The sequence below is a fragment of the Netta rufina genome, assembly GCF_964035555.1.
Source record: "Netta rufina genome assembly, chromosome: 21".
NCBI classification, from domain to species: Eukaryota; Metazoa; Chordata; class Aves; order Anseriformes; family Anatidae; genus Netta; species Netta rufina.
Genome location: NC_140145.1, coordinates 6,906,958 through 6,918,499, shown reverse-complemented (window position 1 = coordinate 6,918,499; position 11,542 = coordinate 6,906,958).

The window sequence follows — 11,542 nt, the reverse complement described above, 5'->3', positions numbered from 1 at the left end:
GACAATCAGAAATGCTGTCAGAAGATGGATCCAAATGGACACCTTAATTCTGTAAAATGACAGAGCAGAGCTCGGAATAACTTCAGAGCGACTGGGTGGTGGGACCTACAAGGATTTTAAGAGGTGTGATGTCTTTTCGCCACTGCAGCAAGGGAGCAGAGGTCGACGTGGGCTCCTGCATGCCCTGGCTCAAGGAATCACATGTGCTGGACAGAGAGAGGTGCTCATCACCCCAAAGCCAAGCAGGATATGCTCCCCCAGGGCTTTATCAGCCATGACCCACGTGGGCAGTGCCAAAAATCAGGCCACCAGCTCAGATCCCCAGTCAAACCTGGAGACAGCGGGTCCCCTCCTCTCTCCGCTTTGCCTGCAGGATACGGGACCAGGAGATGTCACCATGCTCCACGGACCCCAGGAGCTTGGGGACTGCGAAAAAGAAGCCCTATTTTGGCTGCCTCAATTAACTAAACAGATTAAAACTTTGTTATTTGCCTGGCACCAGTAGAAACAGGGTCCATATGCTGAACTAGAACAAGAACTTGTTTGAGGAGCTGCTGCCTCGACTGCAAGATGCCAAAAGCCAGATGGGGGACTCAGAACAGAGCAGGAATGGCTCAACGGGCAGGGCAGCTACAGCACGGCTTGTTCCTGGGAGACAGCAGCACTCACAAAAGCCGGGGGAAAGGGTTAAAAGCAGAACCGAGCACCTTTCTCATCATGCACTCCTTGCCTTCCGCTGAATTAACATCGGAATCAGAAATCAGACGACATTCCAGGCTGCCTGAAAATTGTTTTTACACTTCCAGTACGCCTGTGGCCAGAAGTAGACAATATACATTCGGTGTGAGGTGATTATTGAATGAATTAAAGCAGCAGGTACTTCAGGAGGAGCCAACTTCTCCTCCTCCCAGGCAGATGCCCCAGGAGCGGTGCCGGCTGCGGGCCAAGCAGCAGCAGCAGCACCGGGGCCACAGCGGCCGGCTGACCCCAACCCTCTCAGGGGGCAGAAACATCCTTCACTCTCTCTCCTTTTGGGCTACATGGTTCAGGCTGGTGCCAGGCAGCAGGACACACGACGTGAAGCTGCTTTTCCTAGCTTGCCATCAGGTGCAATAATTGTGGGTACAGAGCAGTAGCAGCATCTCTCCTTAAGGCTGTTAATAAAGTTCACCTTCACCGGCTAAGCCCATTCCTCTTTCCTAAAGACTGGAAGAGATTTTATAGCAGATTCATCACCTCCACCCTTTAATTCTATTTTTGGAGTCTATTGAACTTTTGCATATGTTGAAATGAAAAGAGTCTATATTAACACAGCCACTTTTTTGTTACTGTAATGAGAGCCTTGAAACCACCACAAAGAGAAACATGCCTTTTAGCAGCTGAAACAAATTATTACAGCAACTGAGTCTTAAAAGGAATTTCAAGTAAAAATATAGTATTGCATGAAGTTGTTATGGCAACTGATGTTGTAGAGTAACTGCACTTGGGCAAGTTTTCCTCCTTCATCCTGCTCAGCAAAGTCTGGGAAAAACTTTATGATAAAATTATGCCTTAATTAGTCAAATAAGTCATAAATATTGCTTATCCCAAAATCCTTAACATTCCAGCCTCATGCTGTCTGTGTGCAGTTAGTCTACTAATGAGAAAATATATCTACTAAAGCCCCACTTACCATTAAAATTCTTATCCAATATTTTTTTTCTAATACAATTTATCAATTTAAACACATTGTACAATGCAATATTCTGCAGCATTCCATTAAAATGATAAATAGCTATAGAAAAAAACAAGGGATTAAACATACTGTAATGTAATATAACAGTATTTAAACGTAAATAAAAACTTAAACATGGAAGGGGAAGCGTACCGTGTTTGAGAGTGAAAAGAGCACAAGTTCGGCTACGGCTCTCTGGACTGGAGTATTAATAGGACAGAGGAAGCAGGGCAATGAGAAATGACAGTCAACTTCAGAGGATATAAAATTTCCATTAGGCTTTGTTATAAGATTACATCAAAGCAGTTCATATGTTTTAATCTGGGGAAAGAGAAAGCAGCTACTTGGGGTCTGCGCCTGGGGGCTGCCTCTGTGTACTGAACCAGACACTGTGCATAATGAACAATTTTTATTCAATCAGAATTTCAGCACAGATAGCTCCCACTCAATGGGCTCCAGCACAAATGGGGCTGGGAAGGGATGCTATTCTTAAAGCTCCACCTGCTGGCTCCGGAAGAAGTGCCAATGGCTCTCAGAAAGTCCATTTTTTGGGGAGGGACAGCGGGGTCGAAATGCTTGCACTGATTTACCGCGCCCCAAACCCAAGCCCAATTTCTGGAGTTCTTGCCTTTCTGAGTTAAAAACAAAAGGAACATCTAAGCCCATGGCTTGTTTCTTCCCTTTCTCTCTTTCTTCTTCTTTATTTATTTTTGAGTTAATAATTTAGCCGATATTTTAGCTTGCTTAGGCAGATCTGGAACGGCAACAGTGCTCAAAGAGCAAAGGTGTGTGAGCTGCCAAAATCTGCCTGTTTGAACCCACCTGATTACAGAGAGACCCCAGGGAGTTATCTTGTGCTCAGAGTGCAGCCAAAAGGGCACCGCAGCCAGGGAAATCATTCCATTTAGCGTGTGCCTCCTGCACAATAATTACTTATTTAAATTTTACTCTGCCGCTTGATCCATTACGGAATGCACTATAAACAAAGGTGATTTTATGCAGACAATAGCTGAGCCAGTCATTTTTAAAGACAGGCGTGGAATGACTTATCTCCCAGGATGAGCAGCACTTACGAGCTAGCTGAAAACCAGGTTTACAGCCTAAACCCTATTTCCAGAGGTTATTCCAGTGGCTGCACTGCTGGATCACCTCCAGCCCTCGCAGCAGCACCGTGCGCCCTGCCCTGCACACCGGGGCCACCGAGAGCTCTGTGTCCAGACACGTAGCTGCACGAAACCCTCTACTAAATCCTGTTTAAGTCTTGAAAATATGCACCTGGTAATTCTGAGTTAATTACCCCAGGCACGTTTGAAATGCTTCTGCCACTGCCACTGGGGTCTGGCTATCGATTGGGCTGCGCTCTGCCTCCTGGAGAAACTGCTTCGGTGAACTGAGCTTCCTGCCCGAATCAGGTAGGCTTTGCTCCTGACTGGCACCAAATCCCGTCTTCCTATTTCCAGAAGAAAAATAGCTCCTTTTTAATCTAGGCTTTCCAAGGCACTGTCATGCCTGTGACGTCCTGAATGCAGAATTACCGCTTTCCCCAGCTTTTGCTCATTTGTCTGGAAACCTCAGGACTGCTGCATCTCCCCACCAGTACATTTTTTTGCTCAATCCAGAAATATTCTTTTTATCAATTCATCTGACAGCACTCCAACAAGAAGGGTGTCTTGGAAGATGATGCTAATCCAGAGAGACCATTCTTCAGTCTGAGCATTCATGAAGTCTAATGAACTATTGGCAGAAAGTCACTTCTGTAGTGCAATTAAAACTTGTGTGTAGTGCTGCTCTGAGACACGCAATATTGCAACTGAAAGTGAGCCGTGCCAAGCCGGGGAGGTGGATTAGCTGAAGGAACACAAGTCGGTGAGAGGAGCCGCTTCCTCCCCACCAAGCCTTGTGCATTAAGCGAAGCTGGGATAATGGATACGCATCGCAAGGTGTTTGCCACCAGCCTGGCTAAAAAGTGCACGGCACAGAGCTCCTGGAGCGGGGATTTTTGGGCACAGCTGCACAGCTGGCACACGGTGACTTCTGTGGGATGAAGCTGGGGTGAAATCCCCTGCAAGCACCCACCACCATAGTAAAGTAGGTCTGGATGAGGAGTCTAGAGCTGAATTTGAGCAGCAGCCCTCCACGAAGACACCACGAGCAGGAGGAGCACCACGGCCCTTGGCTCAGTCACCAAACCTCCTCCAGCTGCCCCCAGACCCGGCAGCAGGGCACAGGCTGCGGCTCAGGGCCTGGCCCCATCCCTAACACCACTGACACCTCATTAGTTGGAGGAAGCGACAGTAGCAGGCATCATTAAAACGCTGTGATCTTTTAGCAGTTAGCCAGGGGAGAAGTCAGAAATGGAGCATTAGAGTTTCAAAAGAGAAATTTACAGCCATCGCTTCATAATTCTGCAATTGTTTCCAACCACGGTAATTAAAAGGCAGAGTACTAATCAAAACACAGGTTACTTTTTTTTTTTTTTTTCTTAGTAATGAGCATGCTCTCCACACAGCCTGGTACAGGACCGAAGCATAATGAGAGCAAGTCAAGCAAAGCTTCATACAAGGTGAAGGCAGCTCCTGGAGCTTTGTCACCAGCGCAAGCACCGGGACACGCAGGGGACACGTTTGGGGACTGCTCTGAAAGGCTGTGCCCGATGGCAGGTGATATATTAATGCCACTCCTGCCTCCAAACCCAACCAGCCCATAGTGCTTCTTGGGAAAAATCGGAAAATGAAGACACATTTTTATTTTTGGGGGTCTTATTAATCTCTTTACAGAAGCGGCACACTCGGAGGCAGCGCGGAAAATAGGTTAAGGCTCACAATAAGCTGAATGAGTTAAATCGGAGCCGGGCGAGTCTGCTGACAGGCAGTCAGCGCGACTCTTAAGCTTACAGGCCAAGGTAAGAAGAGTTTGAAGGAAAGTGCACTATCAAGTCAGATAAAATGAACGCGCTGGTTCTGACTGGTCTATAAAGAAGGGTCAAGCACTGGCGGGCTGGTGGGACCCGCTGCCGCCGTGAAATGACGGGCTGAAGCAAAGAAGGACTGACACCACTTCTCCAAATTATAAATTCTACTTCCCAATCTATCTGAATGGATTAACCTCAAAACATGAGATCCGGAATTTAAAGATTCAGAATTCAGAAGCTATTATGAGTCAAGAGCAGGAATTAGCATTTGAGTTATAAATATGCTCTAACAAACTGACAGGAGTCAGCTTGCTGTTCCTTCCCTTTTTGAAGATGGTGGCATCAGGCTGGCAATATTTAGCGATACAAGCCCAGGAGTGATTTTCACATCCCAGCTGGATGCCAACAACATTCCTGGCTGGAGGAACACCGCTCCTGGTCTTCCACCACGCAGGCAGCTGCTACACAAGGGATGCACTGGGCCTCAGCACCAGGATGGGTTTTAACCAAGGAACAAGCCTGCTACAAACCCGTCCCATACACTGAGTGTTCACCACGAGCCCCCACGGACCCGAAATACGGGCAGGAGAGATGCAGGCACCCCAGCAGGGCCTGAATAAACAGAAGCCCCAGAATATCAGCTGAAGTCTTGAGGCAGCGAGAAATGAAGGCACTAAATAACAGCACCAGCTCCTCGGATTTTCTGCCAAACATTAGCCAATTTAAAAGGCAGCAAGAGGCCCTTTACGCGGGGAGAATTTCTTTGAGCGCCGACTTAAAAGCTGAAGTTTGGCAAAAAACTGTCTGAGAAGGATGGTGGGGGGGGAGGTAAAAGCCAATTTTACCTGGTAATCCGCGACACTATTTGTGTCCTGCCCAGACCACACTTCATGCATTAGGAGTGCGCTGCAGCTCCTCCGCTCGCTGCGGCGCTCGGCTAACGGGGAAGCTAATGGCTTCTATTAGAGGCATGTGCAGAGGGCGGCCGTGGCACGCACATCTGTCTGCAGAATAGATGGGAGCTTTGTAAACTGCCTAAACACCTTCGTTCCCGAGCAAACGGGGCTGGCAGCGGGGCTCTCCAGGCTCCCTCCTGGTGCGACAGGCTGCTGATTGACAAGGCTCAGCGCTAAGAGCCAGCACGTGCTCCCACTGCAAATAGCAGCGCCTGCAAGAAGCAGCCCGAGCAGACTATTTCGCAGGCTTCAGCTCCGTTACTCTAATGAGGATTTCCACACCGGAGGAAAAAAAAAAAAAAAGAAAGAAAGAAAGAAAGAAAAAAGACAAAAGTCGTCTACACATTCCCAGCGTAAGGGGGAAAGAAAAAACGCGGAGAAATAAACAGCTGGCGAAGTGAAATACGAGGTTAGAGCCCTCTCTGATTCAAGAGAAGATTATTAAACCGGCTATAAAGACGGTGTTGGCATCTCTTGAAATGAGTTTGTTACATTCAGAAGAGGCAGTTACACATGACAAACCATTTTCTGTTTAATTAGAGGGTTCTGCGTGGAACACTTCCAGGCGGAGGAGGGGAGCAGATTGCCACCCAGCATCTCAATTACGGGACAGCGCCTCGGCGATTCCACATGCAAATGTTTTTTAACTGACCGCAGAGGGGAAAAAAAAAGGGCTTTGTTTGTTCAGCAGGGTTAAGGAGCAGGAGCTCCGAGGCTCTAACCTTTAGCAGAAAGGGAAGCGGGGCTTTCTTGCAGCACATTTTACTGCTCGGGGTTTATTTCTGCCAGGAGAAGGGCTCTGCTTGCTGGCTGGCTGGGAGAAGACTTCTATGGGGGAAGCCACCGAAGAGCCACCAGGCTGTCCCAGCCCTGGTTAAAAGCTTTCCACTCCTCCAAGGTGGTAAAATAATACGTGGCTCATGAAGGACCTCGGTATGCACACCAAAGCTCTGAAAGTAAGCAAGCATGGGAAGGAAATTCTAGCTAATACAAGTTAAATATAGGTTATGTTAGCTGCATTTTACAAGCACTAAGAATGTTATTGGAGAAAGCTGTCATTTTTAATGACAGCACAAGCTCCAATTACCAGATAGCTGATACGCTTGGGATTTGGAAGTTTTTTTTAAATCACTTGAAATCTAAAAAAACCTTCATTATCAGCTTCTGAGTTCGATGTAAATAACTTCACCTGGCGCTAAGAAGTTTAACATTTCGCAGGGCACACGAACAACTTCAAGCCATTTATGAACGTAGCTCCAGCTTCCTGGCAATTTATACAGGGTTTATGGCAACTTAAACGGCGCAGGAGGCAGGAGATGTGCCGAGGCTCCAGGAGGAGGGCGGCCACGAGGATGAGGATGCAGCGGGATGGGGCAGGAGCATGGAGCAGCCGTGTGGGTCAGAGAGATGGGACCTTGCTGCTGCAGCCCTGAAGGACCACCCAGGACAAAACCAGGCATCACCTGCAGCCTAAACCAGGATACTCACTCCCCAAGCACGCCCTTCTCACAAAGGGATGCTTTAAAAACACACGGGTGGCACAAAACCCTCTGTGCTTGCATCCTCCCAGCTCTATCAAGATGGCCCTTGGGTTTCCCACGTGGTCTTTGCTCCCCTCCATTAGCAAGTCAGGAGCTCCTCCTGCAATTTTACTTGCAAAAATAAAGGGAAATAAAGGGGAAAAGTCTGGTTTCCCAGCTGTGAGAAAGAGCACTGCGCACATTAACGCCACGGCTTAGTGCCGAAACCTAATACAATAGGCAGAAAAGCTAAACGCTGAACATTTTAGTTCCCCACAGATAAATGAAAGCCTTACAGTCAGCAAGAAGAACAGCAGCCTTCTAGCTTGTGGCAAGCAGAAAGTGGGATTGAATCATTACTTGAAGAAGAACGTGTTTCAATTTCTATAAATAAAAACCTGCAAGGCACATTGCCAAAGAAGCGCAAGTCAATATAGCTTTTCTATATGCGCTGTCAAACTTTACTTTTAGACAGTATATTAATTACATAGTCAATAATTGTGGGTTTCATTAGTGTATTAAATACCTCAATCAATAATATTTATCCTTCTCAGAGACAGTCTTCACCAAAAAAAAAGGGAGGAGTATTTTTTGATCCTGCAGTTCAAAAAGTCAGTGCAGCATACCAGCAAGGCTCTAATGGAAAACATAAAACACCGGGAACGGACAAAAATTGGATTATTACTCTTATTTTTCAGCCTTTTGTACGATAAGCCATGAGGGAATTCCAAGAGCGAAAGTGATGGCCAAAAAAATTAGATTTCTTTCTCTTAATTGCCCAGCAGTGATGTCAGAGTGGACATGACAAATGTTCGCGTCCGTCCTTTCCAGATCAGACAAGAACTGCACAGCAGCCGAGGTCTGCTCAGCCAACTTGCTGAGGGCAAGCTCTGAGCAAAGAACGTCCCAGCAGGACATCCCCAGCCCGTCGTGTATTGAAGTACAGTTTTCTTAGTGCCCTGTTCCAAAGCAGGACCATCCCAGGCCAACAGCATCCTTCTGAAAGGTACCGGAGCAGCGGGGACCTTCCCCGGGGTCACCCAAGATGAGCACCGTGGCACCAAGCATCAGGCAATAGGAAGAGTTCAGGAGGATTTTTTTTTTTAAGCTGTATTAAAATACTACCCATAGGTCCCTTCAAAGGGCAAGGAGGTTGGACCAAATGTGGAAAAAAAAGCGCCTTTGGAAGTATCGGCTTTATTTTAAATAACTCGCAAGAACAGTAATATACAAGGATGGGAAAAGGGAAGTACTACGAGCAGCCTGGGAAGACTCCCATAGGCACGCTTTTGGCATGGCAGAGAGGCTGAATTTAACAACAAATCAATGCACTATAAACAGGGAAAAAAAAAAATCTAAAAACAAACAACACCCCATCCCCAAACACAGACACCTAACTATTCAAATAAAATAAACAGAAAAATGCACAACAGTCCTCACGGAAGATCCATCTGGTGATTCAAACCACCTTTTTTTTTTTTTAAGATGTGTATGAATGAAACGTAAAAATGGAAACACGAGAAACAGACTCAAAAACCGAGACGAGGTCTCTGGGCCTCTTTGCATCCTCACAGATAATATATTCAAGAGAATTTCCACTCCCTGTAATAAGGTTAGAGATATTTACTGCACAACTTCAATAGTTATAATGTGCAGTATGTTATGGATCACTCCCTCCCCAAAGAGGCTTTTGGGGCAGAAACCTCCTCCATTGCACATTTCCATGACCGTCATGCGCAAGAGAGAGAAAATCCCTGTTTCTCCCTCCCACCTTAACCAGCAGGGGCTTCTCAAGAGGTGTCTGCCTCCAGCGGGCGAGAGGGACTACGGCGAGGGAGGCGGGCACGGTGCTTTCTCTTCCCAAGGGCCAGCCAAAACCAACCAAGAAAGGGCAAAGGGAATGATGACGAAAGAGGACGTGGAGGGAAAGGACGTCCTTCCTCCCCCCCTCAAGATGTTCTGCTGTATCTTTGGGCAGCAAAAGCAAATATCACGGAGTATTAAGAATCAAAACATCAGACTCATCAACTTCCACTCTCACACCCGTTGCACTAAAAGGACAATCCTACCGTGCTGGAACACGAAGCCCACACATACACTCATCCAAGCTGCCAGGCGTAGCGTACACAGCGTAAAGCAACGACCTACCAGAAGCACGCAGTGTGTTTGCTGCAGATCAGTGCAAGAAGACCGTTTGTTTTTCACAACAGCTCCTCGAATAGATTACTGCTCAAGGCTTTATTTTGGGGAAACAAAAAAAAAAGACAAAAAAAACACCACACAAAAACCAATGCGTCTTAAAAATAAGATCTGACTCAAGTGCAATCTCCCCTCCAGAGACTCATAAGGGTCACGAAGAATTAATTTTAAATTGATGTGCAGTGAAAACAGTTAAATCATAACCAGGAATCAACACAAGCAGCCCAACGCCCAGACACAGCACAAAGGATGCTCCAAATCTTCCCTCAACACCCAGACCTCGGTGTTCTCATCCAACTGCCCTTGCACCTGCTTGAAACCAGCAGCCGTCCAGCTTCGTCTTTGCTTTGTATGTTTAGTTTAAAGCATTAGGAGCCACGGGACTCTTGGCTGCACAGTTAGGAGGTATTCCAGCATCCTTTCACTCAAGCAAATACAAGTTCAGTTCAGCCCTCCCGTGCAGCTGAGGGCACTCAGCAATAACCCGGACACGAACAGGGGAGATTTACGATGCAGGGAAGGAAGAGCCAGACTCATTTGCCAATAATCCTAATTAGCATCGTGAGCCCACTGTCTTCTCCTTAATTGGCACCAGCGAAAGAGCCTGGAGCTCTCTGAGTCCCCTTTTCCACTGCCCCCCGTTAGCAGCTGCGGTGACACCAGGGTTTGGGTAACAGCAGCCGCTCCGCAATGAGCTGGGAGGTGAGGACAAGGACCAGGACCTGGCTGCACCTTTCCTGCCCTCCCTCCTGGCCCAGAGGCTGCTGCAGAACCTCGCTCTCTTTGGGCTGACCAACTTCTCCTTAACCAGTTCCCTTCCACAGCTCGAGCCCGCGATCAGGGGAAGGAAGAGAGGTAGCCAAGATCCACATATATGTTTTATATAAGCCATATCCCCCTCCCGGGAATCATTTTGCTAAATTAGCTCTTCCAGGCCCCTCCTAAAAAAGCTCTTCGTTCTCCTACTCAGTGTATAGTCCTCCTCTGTATTCGCCCCAGCTGAGATTCTTTTTTGCCTCTATATGCAGACCAGAACCGTACATTGCATTCGAGATGAGATCTCACACCAGAGGCTTATATAATCCTATCGTACTTGTATAGCTACACTAGAAATACCTTGCCTTACATAGCTTGATGTTTTTATCATATACTAGCTGATTAAAGCATGATTAAAACCCTCCAACTCTTCAGTCACTAATGAGCACCCACTTTATAGCAGGTTTTTCTTTTTTTTTTATTAGTCCTCAAATAAATGACTTTTCACACCAACTGTTGAAGTTGATTTTCTGTTCCAGTTCTCAAGGTCACTCGGCTCTTCCCGACACCTCAATACTCCCGAGTATTGATACCTGCCATCTCTGGTGCTCTGGCTGACGGCACAGTAAAGCCGGTGCTAGGGCTGTGCAGCCAGTCCCTCGGGGAGAACGAGCTGCCCCAGGTGTGCGACATCGTCTCACGAAGCTGCACTGCCAGCAAATCCGTGCTAACACAGCTGCCCGTAAAACCTGCCGGTGTACACAGGCCTGAGACTTCAAAATAGCCTCCAGGAGCATTTTGCTCAGTCTCCTCAGCTGGGAAAGGGGGGACAGAAAGGGAGGAGCAGAACTAGAAGACTGGTTAGCAGAGTGGAAAGATAGATTATCACCGCTAACCTACCATTTGTCAGTCCGGATCCACACTGAAGACTGTAATTTTCTAGTCAATGCTTTATAAGCAAGGTCAGAGGGAACAAATACTTCAATAAAAAATTCAAGGCATCAGCAGAAGAACCCAGTCATGATCCTCAGGATCCAAAAAAGAAGGGGCTGTTTGTGCAATTAATGGGCCTAGGATAATGTCCTTCATGTCCATCAATGGAAGTGGCATTTACAGCTCCTAAACATAAAGACTTAAAGATGACAAACAGGAAACGAGGGCACCACATGAATACGTGAAGAAACAGCGCTCTACGGCGCAAAATAAATAAATAAAATTTCAGGTTTGCTACCAGCTACCCACTGCAGTATTGCCTGGATGCTTGGAGCTGTGCAGCAAATGCCAAGCTGTGAGCTGCAGCCAGGGAACACATAATTAATGTGATTAGGAGCACACAGAGCTAGCATGCTCTGCTGACTGAAAAGCCCAGTAGCATAATTACTGTTTTCTGTACTAGCTCTATGTCTGAACAAATCTCAAAGCCTGGTTAGTTTTAGACTGCTGTGTAAACGTCAATAAAAATCCCAGAAGTGCCAGCTCATCAGCA